General features: G+C 54.4%; 1 long non-coding RNA gene across 1 annotated transcript; it reads left to right on the top strand.

Annotated features, from left to right (window-relative positions):
• The first annotated feature begins 12,738 nt into the window (after nucleotides 1-12,738).
• LOC124100584 (uncharacterized) lies at nucleotides 12,739-18,931 on the top strand. The gene is made up of 4 exons (XR_006854354.1): nucleotides 12,739-12,987; nucleotides 14,849-14,936; nucleotides 15,478-15,605; nucleotides 18,439-18,931. It is a non-coding gene; the product is annotated as an uncharacterized LOC124100584 (long non-coding RNA).
• The last annotated feature ends 223 nt before the right edge of the window (nucleotides 18,932-19,154 follow it).

Genomic DNA, 19,154 nt, shown 5'->3' with positions numbered 1-19,154 from the left:
GGCTGGCCTCTGCGCCCTGAAGGCTCCCTAGGGGAAACACAGCCCTGCCCCTCGCCTGGGCCCCCTTGGCTGCCCGAACCCTGACACCTGGCAGTGGACGTGGGCGCTGCGCTGACCTTGGCCTGCGCCATCCCCTCCCTTCCCTCCCCTGCCCTCTCGCCTTGCGTGCTGCCCCTAAGCCAAGCCAGCCCTCCCTAACCACGGAGCTTTAAGCTCCAGTCCTGGGGCCTGGCTCCTGGGCTGGGCCCCTGAGCGCGTGTTCGTCGTCGTGTCGCGTGGCGTCCCGTGGCGTCGGGTGGCGTCGCTCCGCCTCGTCGGGTCAAACCGGGGGCCCCTTGCTTGGGCCCCCTACCGCGCGCGCTCCCCTCGGTGCCCCTCGCGCCCCAGCCGCCTCCAGCCCACCCCACCCCACTCTTTCCTCCTCCTCCTCCTCCTCCTCCTCCTCCTCGCGCCGCCCCTTCCTCCCCTTCCCTCTTTCCCCTTTACTCTCTCCCTGCTCCTTGGCCTAGGTCGCGTGGCTCCCTAGCCTGGGCTCCTCCAATGGGTCCCGGGACCCCTCCCACCCAGCCACCCAGCTTCATGCTGGCGCTGGCAGCCTTTCCACACCCAGGGCCCTCCTTTGGCCCTGCTTGGCTCCAGGTCCCTCCCTGGAGCATCTACTCCCCTGGATCGCAGAGCACTGCAATGGGCTGGCCTCTGCGCCCTGAAGGCTCCCTAGGGGAAACACAGCCCTGCCCCTCGCCTGGGCCCCCTTGGCTGCCCGAACCCTGACACCTGGCAGTGGACGTGGGCGCTGCGCTGACCTTGGCCTGCGCCATCCCCTCCCTTCCCTCCCCTGCCCTCTCGCCTTGCGTGCTGCCCCTAAGCCAAGCCAGCCCTCCCTAACCACGGAGCTTTAAGCTCCAGTCCTGGGGCCTGGCTCCTGGGCTGGGCCCCTGAGCGCGTGTTCGTCGTCGTGTCGCGTGGCGTCCCGTGGCGTCGGGTGGCGTCGCTCCGCCTCGTCGGGTCAAACCGGGGGCCCCTTGCTTGGGCCCCCTACCGCGCGCGCTCCCCTCGGTGCCCCTCGCGCCCCAGCCGCCTCCAGCCCACCCCACCCCACTCTTTCCTCCTCCTCCTCCTCCTCCTCGCGCCGCCCCTTCCTCCCCTTCCCTCTTTCCCCTTTACTCTCTCCCTGCTCCTTGGCCTAGGTCGCGTGGCTCCCTAGCCTGGGCTCCTCCAATGGGTCCCGGGACCCCTCCCACCCAGCCACCCAGCTTCATGCTGGCGCTGGCAGCCTTTCCACACCCAGGGCCCTCCTTTGGCCCTGCTTGGCTCCAGGTCCCTCCCTGGAGCATCTACTCCCCTGGATCGCAGAGCACTGCAATGGGCTGGCCTCTGCGCCCTGAAGGCTCCCTAGGGGAAACACAGCCCTGCCCCTCGCCTGGGCCCCCTTGGCTGCCCGAACCCTGACACCTGGCAGTGGACGTGGGCGCTGCGCTGACCTTGGCCTGCGCCATCCCCTCCCTTCCCTCCCCTGCCCTCTCGCCTTGCGTGCTGCCCCTAAGCCAAGCCAGCCCTCCCTAACCACGGAGCTTTAAGCTCCAGTCCTGGGGCCTGGCTCCTGGGCTGGGCCCCTGAGCGCGTGTTCGTCGTCGTGTCGCGTGGCGTCCCGTGGCGTCGGGTGGCGTCGCTCCGCCTCGTCGGGTCAAACCGGGGGCCCCTTGCTTGGGCCCCCTACCGCGCGCGCTCCCCTCGGTGCCCCTCGCGCCCCAGCCGCCTCCAGCCCACCCCACCCCACTCTTTCCTCCTCCTCCTCCTCCTCCTCCTCCTCCTCGCGCCGCCCCTTCCTCCCCTTCCCTCTTTCCCCTTTACTCTCTCCCTGCTCCTTGGCCTAGGTCGCGTGGCTCCCTAGCCTGGGCTCCTCCAATGGGTCCCGGGACCCCTCCCACCCAGCCACCCAGCTTCATGCTGGCGCTGGCAGCCTTTCCACACCCAGGGCCCTCCTTTGGCCCTGCTTGGCTCCAGGTCCCTCCCTGGAGCATCTACTCCCCTGGATCGCAGAGCACTGCAATGGGCTGGCCTCTGCGCCCTGAAGGCTCCCTAGGGGAAACACAGCCCTGCCCCTCGCCTGGGCCCCCTTGGCTGCCCGAACCCTGACACCTGGCAGTGGACGTGGGCGCTGCGCTGACCTTGGCCTGCGCCATCCCCTCCCTTCCCTCCCCTGCCCTCTCGCCTTGCGTGCTGCCCCTAAGCCAAGCCAGCCCTCCCTAACCACGGAGCTTTAAGCTCCAGTCCTGGGGCCTGGCTCCTGGGCTGGGCCCCTGAGCGCGTGTTCGTCGTCGTGTCGCGTGGCGTCCCGTGGCGTCGGGTGGCGTCGCTCCGCCTCGTCGGGTCAAACCGGGGGCCCCTTGCTTGGGCCCCCTACCGCGCGCGCTCCCCTCGGTGCCCCTCGCGCCCCAGCCGCCTCCAGCCCACCCCACCCCACTCTTTCCTCCTCCTCCTCCTCCTCCTCCTCCTCGCGCCGCCCCTTCCTCCCCTTCCCTCTTTCCCCTTTACTCTCTCCCTGCTCCTTGGCCTAGGTCGCGTGGCTCCCTAGCCTGGGCTCCTCCAATGGGTCCCGGGACCCCTCCCACCCAGCCACCCAGCTTCATGCTGGCGCTGGCAGCCTTTCCACACCCAGGGCCCTCCTTTGGCCCTGCTTGGCTCCAGGTCCCTCCCTGGAGCATCTACTCCCCTGGATCGCAGAGCACTGCAATGGGCTGGCCTCTGCGCCCTGAAGGCTCCCTAGGGGAAACACAGCCCTGCCCCTCGCCTGGGCCCCCTTGGCTGCCCGAACCCTGACACCTGGCAGTGGACGTGGGCGCTGCGCTGACCTTGGCCTGCGCCATCCCCTCCCTTCCCTCCCCTGCCCTCTCGCCTTGCGTGCTGCCCCTAAGCCAAGCCAGCCCTCCCTAACCACGGAGCTTTAAGCTCCAGTCCTGGGGCCTGGCTCCTGGGCTGGGCCCCTGAGCGCGTGTTCGTCGTCGTGTCGCGTGGCGTCCCGTGGCGTCGGGTGGCGTCGCTCCGCCTCGTCGGGTCAAACCGGGGGCCCCTTGCTTGGGCCCCCTACCGCGCGCGCTCCCCTCGGTGCCCCTCGCGCCCCAGCCGCCTCCAGCCCACCCCACCCCACTCTTTCCTCCTCCTCCTCCTCCTCCTCCTCCTCGCGCCGCCCCTTCCTCCCCTTCCCTCTTTCCCCTTTACTCTCTCCCTGCTCCTTGGCCTAGGTCGCGTGGCTCCCTAGCCTGGGCTCCTCCAATGGGTCCCGGGACCCCTCCCACCCAGCCACCCAGCTTCATGCTGGCGCTGGCAGCCTTTCCACACCCAGGGCCCTCCTTTGGCCCTGCTTGGCTCCAGGTCCCTCCCTGGAGCATCTACTCCCCTGGATCGCAGAGCACTGCAATGGGCTGGCCTCTGCGCCCTGAAGGCTCCCTAGGGGAAACACAGCCCTGCCCCTCGCCTGGGCCCCCTTGGCTGCCCGAACCCTGACACCTGGCAGTGGACGTGGGCGCTGCGCTGACCTTGGCCTGCGCCATCCCCTCCCTTCCCTCCCCTGCCCTCTCGCCTTGCGTGCTGCCCCTAAGCCAAGCCAGCCCTCCCTAACCACGGAGCTTTAAGCTCCAGTCCTGGGGCCTGGCTCCTGGGCTGGGCCCCTGAGCGCGTGTTCGTCGTCGTGTCGCGTGGCGTCCCGTGGCGTCGGGTGGCGTCGCTCCGCCTCGTCGGGTCAAACCGGGGGCCCCTTGCTTGGGCCCCCTACCGCGCGCGCTCCCCTCGGTGCCCCTCGCGCCCCAGCCGCCTCCAGCCCACCCCACCCCACTCTTTCCTCCTCCTCCTCCTCCTCCTCCTCCTCCTCCTCGCGCCGCCCCTTCCTCCCCTTCCCTCTTTCCCCTTTACTCTCTCCCTGCTCCTTGGCCTAGGTCGCGTGGCTCCCTAGCCTGGGCTCCTCCAATGGGTCCCGGGACCCCTCCCACCCAGCCACCCAGCTTCATGCTGGCGCTGGCAGCCTTTCCACACCCAGGGCCCTCCTTTGGCCCTGCTTGGCTCCAGGTCCCTCCCTGGAGCATCTACTCCCCTGGATCGCAGAGCACTGCAATGGGCTGGCCTCTGCGCCCTGAAGGCTCCCTAGGGGAAACACAGCCCTGCCCCTCGCCTGGGCCCCCTTGGCTGCCCGAACCCTGACACCTGGCAGTGGACGTGGGCGCTGCGCTGACCTTGGCCTGCGCCATCCCCTCCCTTCCCTCCCCTGCCCTCTCGCCTTGCGTGCTGCCCCTAAGCCAAGCCAGCCCTCCCTAACCACGGAGCTTTAAGCTCCAGTCCTGGGGCCTGGCTCCTGGGCTGGGCCCCTGAGCGCGTGTTCGTCGTCGTGTCGCGTGGCGTCCCGTGGCGTCGGGTGGCGTCGCTCCGCCTCGTCGGGTCAAACCGGGGGCCCCTTGCTTGGGCCCCCTACCGCGCGCGCTCCCCTCGGTGCCCCTCGCGCCCCAGCCGCCTCCAGCCCACCCCACCCCACTCTTTCCTCCTCCTCCTCCTCCTCCTCCTCCTCGCGCCGCCCCTTCCTCCCCTTCCCTCTTTCCCCTTTACTCTCTCCCTGCTCCTTGGCCTAGGTCGCGTGGCTCCCTAGCCTGGGCTCCTCCAATGGGTCCCGGGACCCCTCCCACCCAGCCACCCAGCTTCATGCTGGCGCTGGCAGCCTTTCCACACCCAGGGCCCTCCTTTGGCCCTGCTTGGCTCCAGGTCCCTCCCTGGAGCATCTACTCCCCTGGATCGCAGAGCACTGCAATGGGCTGGCCTCTGCGCCCTGAAGGCTCCCTAGGGGAAACACAGCCCTGCCCCTCGCCTGGGCCCCCTTGGCTGCCCGAACCCTGACACCTGGCAGTGGACGTGGGCGCTGCGCTGACCTTGGCCTGCGCCATCCCCTCCCTTCCCTCCCCTGCCCTCTCGCCTTGCGTGCTGCCCCTAAGCCAAGCCAGCCCTCCCTAACCACGGAGCTTTAAGCTCCAGTCCTGGGGCCTGGCTCCTGGGCTGGGCCCCTGAGCGCGTGTTCGTCGTCGTGTCGCGTGGCGTCCCGTGGCGTCGGGTGGCGTCGCTCCGCCTCGTCGGGTCAAACCGGGGGCCCCTTGCTTGGGCCCCCTACCGCGCGCGCTCCCCTCGGTGCCCCTCGCGCCCCAGCCGCCTCCAGCCCACCCCACCCCACTCTTTCCTCCTCCTCCTCCTCCTCCTCCTCGCGCCGCCCCTTCCTCCCCTTCCCTCTTTCCCCTTTACTCTCTCCCTGCTCCTTGGCCTAGGTCGCGTGGCTCCCTAGCCTGGGCTCCTCCAATGGGTCCCGGGACCCCTCCCACCCAGCCACCCAGCTTCATGCTGGCGCTGGCAGCCTTTCCACACCCAGGGCCCTCCTTTGGCCCTGCTTGGCTCCAGGTCCCTCCCTGGAGCATCTACTCCCCTGGATCGCAGAGCACTGCAATGGGCTGGCCTCTGCGCCCTGAAGGCTCCCTAGGGGAAACACAGCCCTGCCCCTCGCCTGGGCCCCCTTGGCTGCCCGAACCCTGACACCTGGCAGTGGACGTGGGCGCTGCGCTGACCTTGGCCTGCGCCATCCCCTCCCTTCCCTCCCCTGCCCTCTCGCCTTGCGTGCTGCCCCTAAGCCAAGCCAGCCCTCCCTAACCACGGAGCTTTAAGCTCCAGTCCTGGGGCCTGGCTCCTGGGCTGGGCCCCTGAGCGCGTGTTCGTCGTCGTGTCGCGTGGCGTCCCGTGGCGTCGGGTGGCGTCGCTCCGCCTCGTCGGGTCAAACCGGGGGCCCCTTGCTTGGGCCCCCTACCGCGCGCGCTCCCCTCGGTGCCCCTCGCGCCCCAGCCGCCTCCAGCCCACCCCACCCCACTCTTTCCTCCTCCTCCTCCTCCTCCTCCTCCTCGCGCCGCCCCTTCCTCCCCTTCCCTCTTTCCCCTTTACTCTCTCCCTGCTCCTTGGCCTAGGTCGCGTGGCTCCCTAGCCTGGGCTCCTCCAATGGGTCCCGGGACCCCTCCCACCCAGCCACCCAGCTTCATGCTGGCGCTGGCAGCCTTTCCACACCCAGGGCCCTCCTTTGGCCCTGCTTGGCTCCAGGTCCCTCCCTGGAGCATCTACTCCCCTGGATCGCAGAGCACTGCAATGGGCTGGCCTCTGCGCCCTGAAGGCTCCCTAGGGGAAACACAGCCCTGCCCCTCGCCTGGGCCCCCTTGGCTGCCCGAACCCTGACACCTGGCAGTGGACGTGGGCGCTGCGCTGACCTTGGCCTGCGCCATCCCCTCCCTTCCCTCCCCTGCCCTCTCGCCTTGCGTGCTGCCCCTAAGCCAAGCCAGCCCTCCCTAACCACGGAGCTTTAAGCTCCAGTCCTGGGGCCTGGCTCCTGGGCTGGGCCCCTGAGCGCGTGTTCGTCGTCGTGTCGCGTGGCGTCCCGTGGCGTCGGGTGGCGTCGCTCCGCCTCGTCGGGTCAAACCGGGGGCCCCTTGCTTGGGCCCCCTACCGCGCGCGCTCCCCTCGGTGCCCCTCGCGCCCCAGCCGCCTCCAGCCCACCCCACCCCACTCTTTCCTCCTCCTCCTCCTCCTCCTCCTCCTCGCGCCGCCCCTTCCTCCCCTTCCCTCTTTCCCCTTTACTCTCTCCCTGCTCCTTGGCCTAGGTCGCGTGGCTCCCTAGCCTGGGCTCCTCCAATGGGTCCCGGGACCCCTCCCACCCAGCCACCCAGCTTCATGCTGGCGCTGGCAGCCTTTCCACACCCAGGGCCCTCCTTTGGCCCTGCTTGGCTCCAGGTCCCTCCCTGGAGCATCTACTCCCCTGGATCGCAGAGCACTGCAATGGGCTGGCCTCTGCGCCCTGAAGGCTCCCTAGGGGAAACACAGCCCTGCCCCTCGCCTGGGCCCCCTTGGCTGCCCGAACCCTGACACCTGGCAGTGGACGTGGGCGCTGCGCTGACCTTGGCCTGCGCCATCCCCTCCCTTCCCTCCCCTGCCCTCTCGCCTTGCGTGCTGCCCCTAAGCCAAGCCAGCCCTCCCTAACCACGGAGCTTTAAGCTCCAGTCCTGGGGCCTGGCTCCTGGGCTGGGCCCCTGAGCGCGTGTTCGTCGTCGTGTCGCGTGGCGTCCCGTGGCGTCGGGTGGCGTCGCTCCGCCTCGTCGGGTCAAACCGGGGGCCCCTTGCTTGGGCCCCCTACCGCGCGCGCTCCCCTCGGTGCCCCTCGCGCCCCAGCCGCCTCCAGCCCACCCCACCCCACTCTTTCCTCCTCCTCCTCCTCCTCCTCCTCCTCCTCGCGCCGCCCCTTCCTCCCCTTCCCTCTTTCCCCTTTACTCTCTCCCTGCTCCTTGGCCTAGGTCGCGTGGCTCCCTAGCCTGGGCTCCTCCAATGGGTCCCGGGACCCCTCCCACCCAGCCACCCAGCTTCATGCTGGCGCTGGCAGCCTTTCCACACCCAGGGCCCTCCTTTGGCCCTGCTTGGCTCCAGGTCCCTCCCTGGAGCATCTACTCCCCTGGATCGCAGAGCACTGCAATGGGCTGGCCTCTGCGCCCTGAAGGCTCCCTAGGGGAAACACAGCCCTGCCCCTCGCCTGGGCCCCCTTGGCTGCCCGAACCCTGACACCTGGCAGTGGACGTGGGCGCTGCGCTGACCTTGGCCTGCGCCATCCCCTCCCTTCCCTCCCCTGCCCTCTCGCCTTGCGTGCTGCCCCTAAGCCAAGCCAGCCCTCCCTAACCACGGAGCTTTAAGCTCCAGTCCTGGGGCCTGGCTCCTGGGCTGGGCCCCTGAGCGCGTGTTCGTCGTCGTGTCGCGTGGCGTCCCGTGGCGTCGGGTGGCGTCGCTCCGCCTCGTCGGGTCAAACCGGGGGCCCCTTGCTTGGGCCCCCTACCGCGCGTGCTCCCCTTGGTGCCCCTTGAGCCCAGCAGCCGCCATCCCACCCCACTCTTTCCTCCTCCTCTTGCCGCCCCTTGCTGTCCTTCTCTCTTTCCCTTTGTGCTCTTTCCCTCCTCCTTGTCCTAGTTCACGTTGCTCCCTAACCTGGGCTTCTTGCTTGGGCCCCCTACCGTGCTCCCTTCAGTGCCCCCTTGGGCTGCCCCTTGTTCTGCCCGCTGTTCCCTCATCCCCGCGCCCTCCCTTCCTTGCCTTCCCTGCTCTCCCCTTGGGCAGGCCTCCTCCTCATCCTTGTGTCTACTGGTCCGTTGGTTCGTCGGTCCGTTGGTTCGTGCGTGGCTTCGGTCCCTCCCCTTCGGTCGGGTTGGTCCCCTGCCTGGGCTCCTTTCTTGGGTCCTGGCTCTCACCCCTCTCCGCCCCCACCGTGACCCCCACGGAGCCGCCCTCCCTTCGCCCTCCCCCAGGCCCCCGTCCCTTGCCAAGCCCCCCTTGCCAGGTCCCTGTCCCAGGATTCTCATCTGGCCCAGGGTGCCTTTGGGGAAACCGAGGCCTGCCCCTCGCCTGGGCCCCTTGCTCTCCCTGGGCCCTTGGTCCCACACCCCCCAAACCCTGACACCTGGCTGTAGACCTGGGCCTCCAGCCTGCCTCCCCCTGCTGGCACCAGCCCCTGCTTCCCTCCCCAGCCCTGTCCACTGTCCTGAGCCGCCTGCCCCGGCCCTGAGCCCCTGGCTCTGCCTTCCCTGGCCTGGCTCCTGGCTCCTGCCTTGAGCCTCTGCTGGCCCTCATGGCTCAGTGCGCCCTTGGGCTTTGACAGTGAGCCCCTCGCCTGGGCGGCTTCCCTGCTCCCCTTGGCTTGCCTGCCCTGCCTTGCGGTGCCCTGTACTAGTGCCGCCTTCCTGCCGGCCTGGGTTGTTCCCTGATGTGTAATCTTTTAAGCATCCTGTTCATCATTTCGTTCCCAATCAGGATGTTTCTGGGAATACCCTGTGGTGTATATCAATAACTAGATCTGTTTCTAGTTTGTGATGGTGGGGCATGGACAATATGTATGTCTATTTCCAAATTCTTTAGCTGTTTGCTTTCGGGTGGATTCCTTCTTATTGGAGGCTATAGTTTGGTTACGTAGTAAAATAATATCTTTCCAGGTCAGGTCATGTATCCAAAATTCAGAAATGTTGAAACACCCCAATATATTTATTTAGATCCTCCCCCAAATTTCCCTGAGTTTGTTTTTATTTAAGTTGGGAGGGATCCCCTTGATTTATTTTCTTTAGTAGGTGATTCCTTTAGGCCTTCTCTCCTGGTAGACATTGAGGTTGGGCCGGATGTCACATGAAAATGAGGCACTTTCCTGATCACTTATAATTTCTCAGTATGTTGAGTAGTGGTCAATCTACAAACTGAGTTGAGCAAGAAGCTCCCACCTGACATATTACAGCCGTGTCCCTAAACTTGAGTTTCTTGAGCTTCGTTTTGTTCCAGAAAACCTGTGTCTCATCACCTGGCTTTGCCAAAGTTATTTCTGGCTTCCTTTGTCAAAGTGCTAGGTTCCCAGTTTGCCCTGTGCCAGAGACCCTGGGAGGATTCATATTTAAGGGCGTTACTGCTTTCCTCCCTGCCACTATAACTCCTGATTATGAAAACTTATGAAAAAAGAGGATCATTTTATATGTGTTAACCTTTTGTGCCTAACTGTTCTTTTACAGACTAAAGGAACCTCATGAGGGTAAAGGGAATAACTATTGGTTGTAAAGCACATAACAAACACCATTTTCTGGAGGAATTTATGGGAGGAGTTGGTGAAAATAGAGTGCCTTTCTCTTGCAGCATTTTTTTTAATACATTAAGTACATCTGAGTATAGGAACCATAATGGGAGATTTTAAACTTTCTTGTGAAGGCTAACTGGACAAACAAAGGGAACCTGGATGTGTTTTTACTAATCATCCCATGTCTTTCTCCCATTCCTGTAATCTGATTTGCCAGTGTTTCTGATTGGCAAAGAAAGGGAGCATCCAGGAGGGAATGGACACGGGGTTGGGAGTGTTGTGTGGCTCAAATGGAGGCAAATGTAATTGGGGCTTTCCCTCAGTGTCATTCATCTACGCATCACCTTTTATACCTCTTAGGGCAGTCGGGAGGAATTTTCAGAGAAGGAACCTTAGGATTTTCACCTGAGTGTAGCTCAGGCCAGAAATTCCGCAGTTGTTCCATACTCCTTCATCCACTTCCACACATCCAAGGAAGATCGGGACTAGGGACACTGTGTACTCAAGCCAATTGCTCTCCGAGCCTGGACAGAAGAGTAGGAAGAGGCTTCAGCAGACCCCAACATGCCTGCTCTGTGTTTAACAGGTGATTGACAGCTGCCTAGGCCAGGAAATCTTTCACCCTAGTCTTGAAGAGTGGCGGCTGCACTAACTGCATTTAAATAGCTGACAGGTACCAATCATCCTCCAAAATAAGAGACAGAAAGATGTACCTCAAACAGATGTGGGATGTATGGAGAGGAGTTACCTCAGTGTAGACCTCCGTGGAACCTCCAAATATGATACCGTGGGTTATTGGTGAGGACTGCTGCTTCTTCGCATGTTGAAGTTTGAACATTAGAGAAGCAGGCCAAGGCAAGCAAATGAAGCAGGGTTTATTTAAAAGACTTCTCCTGGAGGGAGAAAGGGGGCATAGCTGCTATCCTGGTATCCCAAGAAGCCAGGTGTTCTGCCCTTTTTATATGTCCTAGGCTTCCTTTGATCTCCTCCTTTCCCCCTTATTTTTCTCCTTCCTGTGGACATGACTAGGCCCAGGAATGCTTGGTGGGATGGCCAAAAGGTGGGAAATAGGTAAGCTGAAGGGGGAAGGGCAGGATGGAGTAGAGGAAAAACACCCTAACAACCTTATAGCTCCTTGTAGGGCAGGGATTTTCCTGGGACTGGTTACTTTGGCAACAGGTTGGAGCAGGGGCAGGTTCTTGATAAGATCCCTCAGGGACAGTCTCCCACTTCCCAGACTCACTCAAAATTGGCCTCCTAGATATACCTGACTTGATTTACCTATCTATACTGATGCCTGTCTAATTCTGGTTTCCACACCCTTAGAAAATTGTTCTTTAACTCCCAGAGTGCTCCTCAAACTCTAATGCCAAAAGGAATCACCTGCTCATACTTGAACAGGAGATTCTGATTCAGTAGGCCTGTGGGGAGCCTGAGAGTGCAGTTCCAGCCTGCTCTCAGGTGAAGGCCTCCCAGCAGGGAACAGCTCACAGCAGTCAGTAGACTACAAACCACAGCCAATGGGACCCAGGCCCACAGGGCAGAAAGTGGGAAGGCTAAGACAGCCTTATCTGTTTTTCATTCACAAACAGGACCCTGTTGCTGGCTGCTTCAGCACACCGACCACCACTGAAGAGAACAGAAGTGAAGATCTTTGCTTGGTGAGGTGTGAATAGGCATGGTTGGAATGCGCCAGTAGGCAGGCAAGACAACACAACCTTGCCTCTTGATTCTGCTTTGGATCAGTGAGACACACTGGTCTTCAGCACCCTGATGCTCCAACATCCACCCTTTCAAATGTTAGGATATACTCTGGGGTGTTGATGTTGCTGGGAAAGAAAGTTTTATTTTAGGTAGTGAAAATTTCTTTTACATCTCAGTAACATTGTTTTCATTTCAGTGGCCTTTAGTGATTAATAAATACACTCTATGATTTGTCAGGATCTCTTAAGCAATGAGTTAAGATATTTTTTTTCTATTTTCTAAAAACCTTTTCCTAAACCTAGATCATTAATAAACAATGGGAGATCAAGAGTCTGTCTTTTTATATCTAATGACAGTAAAAGAAGTGTGCAGATCATTTATCCAAACACTTAATTGTTAATCAAATTTAAGTTCCTTCCTTTTTAAAAAGAATTTTAGTTGCAGATGGACACAATAGCTTTATTTTATTTATTTATTTTTTATGTGGTGCTGAGGATCCAACTGAGTGCCTCACACATGGTAGGCAAGCCCCCTACAACTGAACTACAACCCCTGCCAGTTCCTTCATTCTTGAGAGGAGACCATCTTTTTCATATTTTACCCTTTGCCTTTCATATTGCCCTCTAGTTTTCTCACTCTGAATGAAACAAGATAAAAGGGAAAATGTCAATTTTTCATAAGAAATGATATGCTTTCTATGATAGACATAATGATAACTCACTTATAGGATTCTGAATGATAAGAGTAGCATAGTAGTCAGGGCCCAGGTCAGAAGCTGGTGCTGGTAAGAGCGTAAGTTTGAAAATGGCAAGACAAAAGTTGGGGCTTAACCTAAAGGCAAATGTCAAAAAAAGGGGCTTTTGTTTTCCCATTCACTGAGGGTTTTGCTCTTCTGCTTTACAACTAACTGACTAAATTCATGAAATAACTACTTCCTTTTTTTCTTTTATTTAAAGAGGGGATAAAATGTCATTTAGAAAAATTCCCTGGGCTGAAGCCATACCTCAGTGGTAAAGTGCTTGCTTCACATGTGTGAGGCACTGGGTTTAATCCTCTGTACCACATAAAAATACATGAAGATACTGTGTGTTCATCTACAACTAAATAAATATTTTTAGAAAATCCCTCACAATTATTATAATCCATTAATACAAATCACATTATGTTATTATAGACCAAAGGAGGCTGATTTAATCTGAAAAACTTCCTAAAGGTCTAGAATATGAAGGGCACAGATGGAAAGTGTGCCTGCACCAAGACACTACTATAGCTGGATATTCCAGGTTCAGTCTGGGCACCACTCCACCTTGTGCCTTCCAACCCAAACAAGGAAGGTGTGAATCTGCAGGGCTCCTGTGTAGGGCTGGTGGCCCAGGGCAGTGGATCTGAAATAGAAATGGGTTTCAGAGACCAAAAAAGCTGTGGGAATGCCCCTGGGAGACATATGTGGTGTCCAACAGGCTCATCTTCCTTTCTGTACTTTTGCATGCACTGATCTCCTGGGACTAGGACCTCATCTGCAGTAGCTTGGGGATGCCAAGACCTGATAGGTGCTTATACCGAAATCTCCAATCCTATCCATAAAGGAAGTCATTTCTGTGGCTTTAAGGATCCTGCTCAGCAACCCTCAGGTAAGTGGATTGGTTCTTGCTTGCTCAAGGCTTTCCCAAGGTGGGGAATTTCCCCCCACATTGTGGTCCCTTTCCAGGTAGAACTCAAGGACTACAGAATTCTGCACCTGCTCCCACAGGAGAGGAAAAGAATTAGTTTTATTCATCTTTGTTTTTTGTATTGCTTTAAAAATGTATCTATTGACATATTTACAACAAACATGAAGGGGTTCATGTTATATCTTCATTCATACCGAGGGCATTCGTCACTTCCACCAACTTGTCTTCCATCTTCTCCTCAATCCTTCCTAGACCCTAATAATCCTTACTTTACATTCAAGTAAACTTTTGTTTATAAAATTCTACATTTGAGAGAGAACATGCCACACTTGTAGCTCTTTTCATAACAACTGGCTGAGATAAGCTCTCTGAATATGCTTGATTGAATAATAATGCAGAGTTGATGACATTGAAGGGATCATTAACAGAGACGTAAATATATGTGTGCTTCTGATAATTTTTTAATAACCAATTTCTGGTAACCTTGAACAGTGGGCCATACCTGTAATCACACCTATTAAGGAGCCTGAGGTTGGAGGACTTCAAGTTTTAGAAAGCCTGCGATATTTAGGAAGGCTCTGTGGCTGAAAGAAAATACCAATAAAGGGGCTCTGGTAGTAAAATGTCAAAAATTCTTTCACATTAGGGAGATGTTTTAAAGGGCCACAGTTATGCATTTGTTCTTCATTGGGGTTATGCTTCTAGGATAATAAGCAGTATGATCATGTAAGAATGATCAAACCTTTACAAAGGTTATTTGTTGTACTATGTTTCAGGAACTGTTGTTACTTTGCTCATATTTCCTTTTTTCTTCTTCAGTACTGGGAATTGAAGCCAGGTCCCTAGAACAAAGCTACATTTCCAGGCTTTTTATAATTTTGAGAGAGAGTCTCCTTTAGTCGCTCACCTGACTTCAGACTTTCATTCCGTCTGCCTCAGCCTCCTAGTTGCTGGGATGACAAGTGTGTGACACAACTATGCTGGACTGACCTATGGTTTCTTAGAATCCTAAGACATAATTTTCAAAATTAAGAATTTTGTTCTCACTTCACAGATTGAACAATGTCCACCAGCTGTGACTTAAAAATTTTAAATTTATAATGACATTTTAATCTATTAAAGGTTGAGATAAGAATTTAAATCTGAACCATATTTGTTTTTCTGATATTTGAAGGGTATAGCTTTCCATCCCCCCACGCCACCTCTCTATTCCCCTTCGTCCTTATAATTTAGGAATTCATCCGTAGAGAAACAAAACAGGTAGCTGAGAATTCCAATCAAGAGTGGAGAATTGATCTCCATCTTTTCTCCTAGCAGGACTCTCTACAGAGGACTCGGTTGCAGCATTGCCTTTGGTTTGATTTGGGATAATGAATTAAGCCTTTGTAGAAGCAAAGTTACATGCCCTGAAGAAGCGCTGTGATCATGGGATTTCACATATACAAAGGAAACAGAGAATCTGGTGTTTCATAATGAGTAATCCTTTGTGAAATATTTTAACCTTAATATGCTTAATCTAATTAATTAATTAATTAATCTAATGAATTACTCATACCAATTAGATTTATTATAATTGTATCCAAGATGATTTCTCTTCTTTTTTCTTTTTTTTTTTAATTTCTTCTTCCTAGATATACAGGACAGTAAAGATGATTGCTTTTCTACTGAAGTTCATCAGACCCAACCTTGTGAAGCAATTTGCTGCCAAGAGTACCATCATCACCCAACATAACGAACTCTACCTTGAAATTGTTCATTCAAGCGGGCCATCAGTAAAAAACAAATGCTGAGCAGCCACTCAGTTCTTTCCCTCCTCTTTCAGCCCTGCCACTGCTTCTTCTGATCTAGAGGCCAAAGTCATGGACCAATCACTCCTGTGTCAAGCAGGCTCTGGAATCTACAGAGTGACAGTAAGATTCCAGTTGCCTTTGTCACTGAGCTTAGAAGATTCTGGGAAGTGGTTCCCCCTTCTGTCCTCAGCTGGGAGAACCCTAGTGGGAAAGCCTAAAATACAGGCCATGGGGGCTGCTATATTGGGTCTCCTTCCACCCAGACACTTGCCTAGCACCCATACACCATAGAACCATCCCTAGTTCTACCTGCCTGCCTTTCCGGAACCCTATGCCCATGACACCAAAGAACTCAAATTCATCCTCAGGAGAGTGCCATGCTGCAAAGCAACCAGACAGTCGCCTGACCTGGCAGCTTCTCTTGGTCAAATCCATATAGTTCTAGAGACAGCCTCCCCAGAGACATGCAGACTTTTAACCCTGATCCATGACCACTGAGTTCTAGGAGTACTGAGTGTTCAGATTGGTAGATTTTGTTTTTAGTTCTGTTCCAGAAAAATGTAAGATGTATCCCTTACCAAAGTCTCCTTGTTTACTTTCTAATAGGCAATTGATGTTGTTGTACAGGTTCTCATGAATATTTGGTTCTCTTGATCAACAGGAGACAGAATGAAGAGAGAAGAGAGGATGGAGGAGTGCTGCAAGTGATAGGAGACAGAGCTCTGATTCTGAGCTGTGCTGTGGACTGGACATTGGAGCCTTAGAGATGGTCTCCTTTGGTGGACAGAGGTATGGAAAGTATCCAGGGAGAGTGATGCAAAGGAGCCCCAAATTTTAGCCTCAAACAAATATATCCAAGTATAGGAAAGAAAGTGTGGGATGGGAGGAGTTCCTTAGCTGGGAAATGTGTCTCTTTGCACAATATCTGTATCCTGCATCTACCTAAGGAAGGGCCTGGAGTCTTCAGTGTCTAAGACAGCCACAAGGCTGTCCCTGACCAACACAGCTTCTCTCAGACACTAGCATCTCTCAGAATGGTGTCACTGAGATCCAGTTTAATACCAACCAGGGAGAGGAGGTCCTGGAAGGTAGAATGTCTGCCTCTGGTCCCTGGATCCCTGTGGTAATGAGTTAACCTATATAGAAAATGTACAAATGTCTCTATTTAAACAATGTATTTCTTGATGGAAAGGCTTACACAGAAGAAAAACTGTAAAATATCTAGATGAAATTTTGAAAGACATGTTTTCTTTTACCTGTATGTTTGCTCAAAGAAAAAATTCTATAAAACTAACCTTATAAAAACATCCTAAAATCAAAAATATTTTAAATATTCTTTTTATGGAGAATATGTATTTTTTAAATATTTTTTCTCAGTTGTAGATGGACACAATACCTTTCTTTATTTCTCTTTATGTGGTGCTAAGAGTCAAACCCAGGGCCTCACACATGTTAGGTGAGCACTGTATCTCTGAGTCACAACCCCAGCCCAACAGGAAATGTATTATTTTATGGATAAAACCTAAGTCCATTCTTCTGGGGTTGTCAAAAATGAAAGAGATTATAATAAGCTCAAGGCACAAAGTCTAATATAATAGCACGATTGTATTCCTTCTGTCTTTAGGAACCCACACTGAACACACACAGTTTATGCACAAGGGATAAAGAAAATTAGCAATCCGATCCAAAAGCAAAAGCAGATTTCAGACTGAATATCAGAGAATGTCTCTCAAAAATCACACAGCAACTGGCCCATAGAGAGAGTTTCAGAAATTAGAAAAGACTGGACGGTAGCCATCAGCACCAGAGCAAACCTCTACAGAGCCACAAAGCCCCTGGCAAATGTCAGAATACTAGGTCATTCCAAGTGTTTTGGGGGAATATGTACATGCAGTACTGCACATCACTATTGGAAAGTAAATGCTGCACCCTAAAGAACAATCTGTCAATTATCGGTAAAATTAAGGTCATACACTTTTTATGGAACAGTTTTATTAATCATCACCTGTTCTAGAGAAATTCTCCCACAGGCTCATAGAGACAATTATGTGTGGTTATGGGGACAGCAGCAATATGAATGTCCACTGCAGGACAATGGAGAGTTGGGGTGTGCTAAGGCACATCAGAGGCTACTATGTCAGAATTTGAAGCAGCAGATGAAATGTACATAAAAAGATCTTAATAACTTGCAGATGGGGACTTTGAGTGCAGATTAGTGGTAGGTGCTTGCCAGCATGCATGAAGTCCTAGAGTCAATAACCAATGATTCTTTTAAAAAAAAGTCGAAAGAAACAAAAAGAAAAAAAAAAAAAAACAAGAAATGTTAAAATTTCTTCTAAATACAATTGGGTATGTCCCCTGAAACTTTTTACATCAATTAAAAATACAATCTCCTGAAGAATGAATCAATCCTCTTCCTATAACTTGTTAGAGGTTATGTGTGAAAATGATTCACTATTGTCTTGATACAAAAAGCTCCACAAAATCTTCCAAATCAAGAGGTTCAAATATTTGTGTTCACTTTTAAAACACAGCGAAACTGTCAAGGCCATCAAGGGTATGCATATCCATGGTCCTAAGAGTATGATCCAGCACCACTGAGTCTGGTCTCTAAAACCAGCCAGTCCATATGCGGAGAACTAGCTAGGTGTAGTGACCCTTGCAGGCAATCCCAAAGAAGCAAGAGACTGAGGGAAGAAATACAGATGTTTGAGGCCATCCTAGGCAATATAGCCAGATCTTGTCTCAAACACAAGATAAAAAGGGCTGAGAGGAAGCTCAGTGGTAAAGCCTAATATTCAATCACGAGAATCATTGAAAAACAAACAAACAAAAATTAAGTGCAGAATTAGACCAGTGATTTTGAATTTTGTGTGTGTGTGTGTGTATTTTATTTAGAGACAGAGTCTCACTGAGTTTCTTTGCACCTTGCCCTTGCTAAGGCTGGCTTTGAATTCAACATTCTCCTGCCTTGACCTCCCAAGCCGCTGGGATTACAGAGGTGCACCACCATGCCTGGTTAATTTGTCTGTGTTTATTTGAAATAGAGAAAGAATTTTTGGAGTGAATTGAAACTTGAAAGAACTAGAGGCTCACTTCTATCCTACCTCATCCACGCATCCTTTCCCTAATTCAATCAAAACCAAGGAATTTCCAAAATGCCTTCAGGATTGGTCCACTTGCACCTTAATCCTATCACGTTCTTGAATCAATGTATGATGCAAATGAATGTCCCTCCCACATGATTGGGTGTTGCTTCTGAAGTCAACTACTGGACAGAACACTATGAAAAGCTTCAGTCCATACCAGACTGAATGAGTTGGTCCTTTTCTTAGGCCAGGTAAACACACACCTTGGCATGGTAGGGAAGCTGAAGCTATGGCTGGCTGGCTGTCAACGTAGAGATCATTGACTCTTAGGAAATCTTGTCCAGAGCCCCGAATTCCCCTAGGACTGAACCCAGATAATTTTCCTTCACTGAGCTGCCACTCCTGCCAGTGCCTCCAGAGCTACAGAGATGTGAATTTTCCAGTAAGCCAACTGCCTCACTGGGCTTACACAGAGCAGGGAGCTGTCTTTGGGGAACTGAGGTCGTGCACTAACTGCATGTGTTGTTACACAGGAGCAGGGAGTTGAGATGGACCAGCACCGAGTTCAAGACCATCCAGCAGCCAATGGCTGAAACCTCTCAGGAGCTCTAGTCACCTCAAATATCTGCAAACACTATGGTCAGTGGGACCAATGGGTCCTGAACTTCCCAGGAGGTGCCAGTGCCTGGACAATTGGACAAACACACACTCAGGCTTTCTCTTGGAGCCCAGGATGTCCCCAGAAGCTGCTGAAAACTGAAGCTTACATCCCAGAGGAACCCAGAAAGGAAAGGAATCTCATCTTGAGGATGCCTTGCAGTACAATGCCCTTCAGCCAAAGCCCTAGAAGGAACCTGAAATACACCACTGGGGACCCTCATACTGTCCCTGTGGACTCATGCACTGGGACTATGCCCTGCATGCCTAGGCACTTTGAAGTCTTGGCTGTGGTGATCATCCCTCATTTTGTTCTTTCTCTCTGAAATGATTTAAAGGTTCTTGAATAAAAAAAAATTCTTTGTGTAATTAATTTGTTAAAGAACTCTTCTTTTAGATGAACTGAGAATTCTTCTAGTTTCTAATCTGATTGAATTTTTCATGATGAGCCATTCCTTTATTCACTGCTTGTGTATTGATGTGGAGGGGGTGAGTAAAGGGTCAGGATGGGAAGCTGTATAGGTAGGTCTGGGGCAGGAAGGAGCCAATTACCCAGCTCAGATCTGTGGCTGAACTCAATGACATCTCTGGA

Source organism: Marmota monax, unplaced genomic scaffold (genome assembly GCF_021218885.2).
Source record: "Marmota monax isolate L192 unplaced genomic scaffold, Marmota_monax_Labrador192_F-V1.1 WCK01_AAM20220418_F8-fsc00130, whole genome shotgun sequence".
Taxonomy (NCBI): Eukaryota; Metazoa; Chordata; class Mammalia; order Rodentia; family Sciuridae; genus Marmota; species Marmota monax.
The sequence above is the reverse complement of the archived record's forward strand: the minus strand, read 5'-3'. Positions and strand labels throughout refer to the sequence as shown.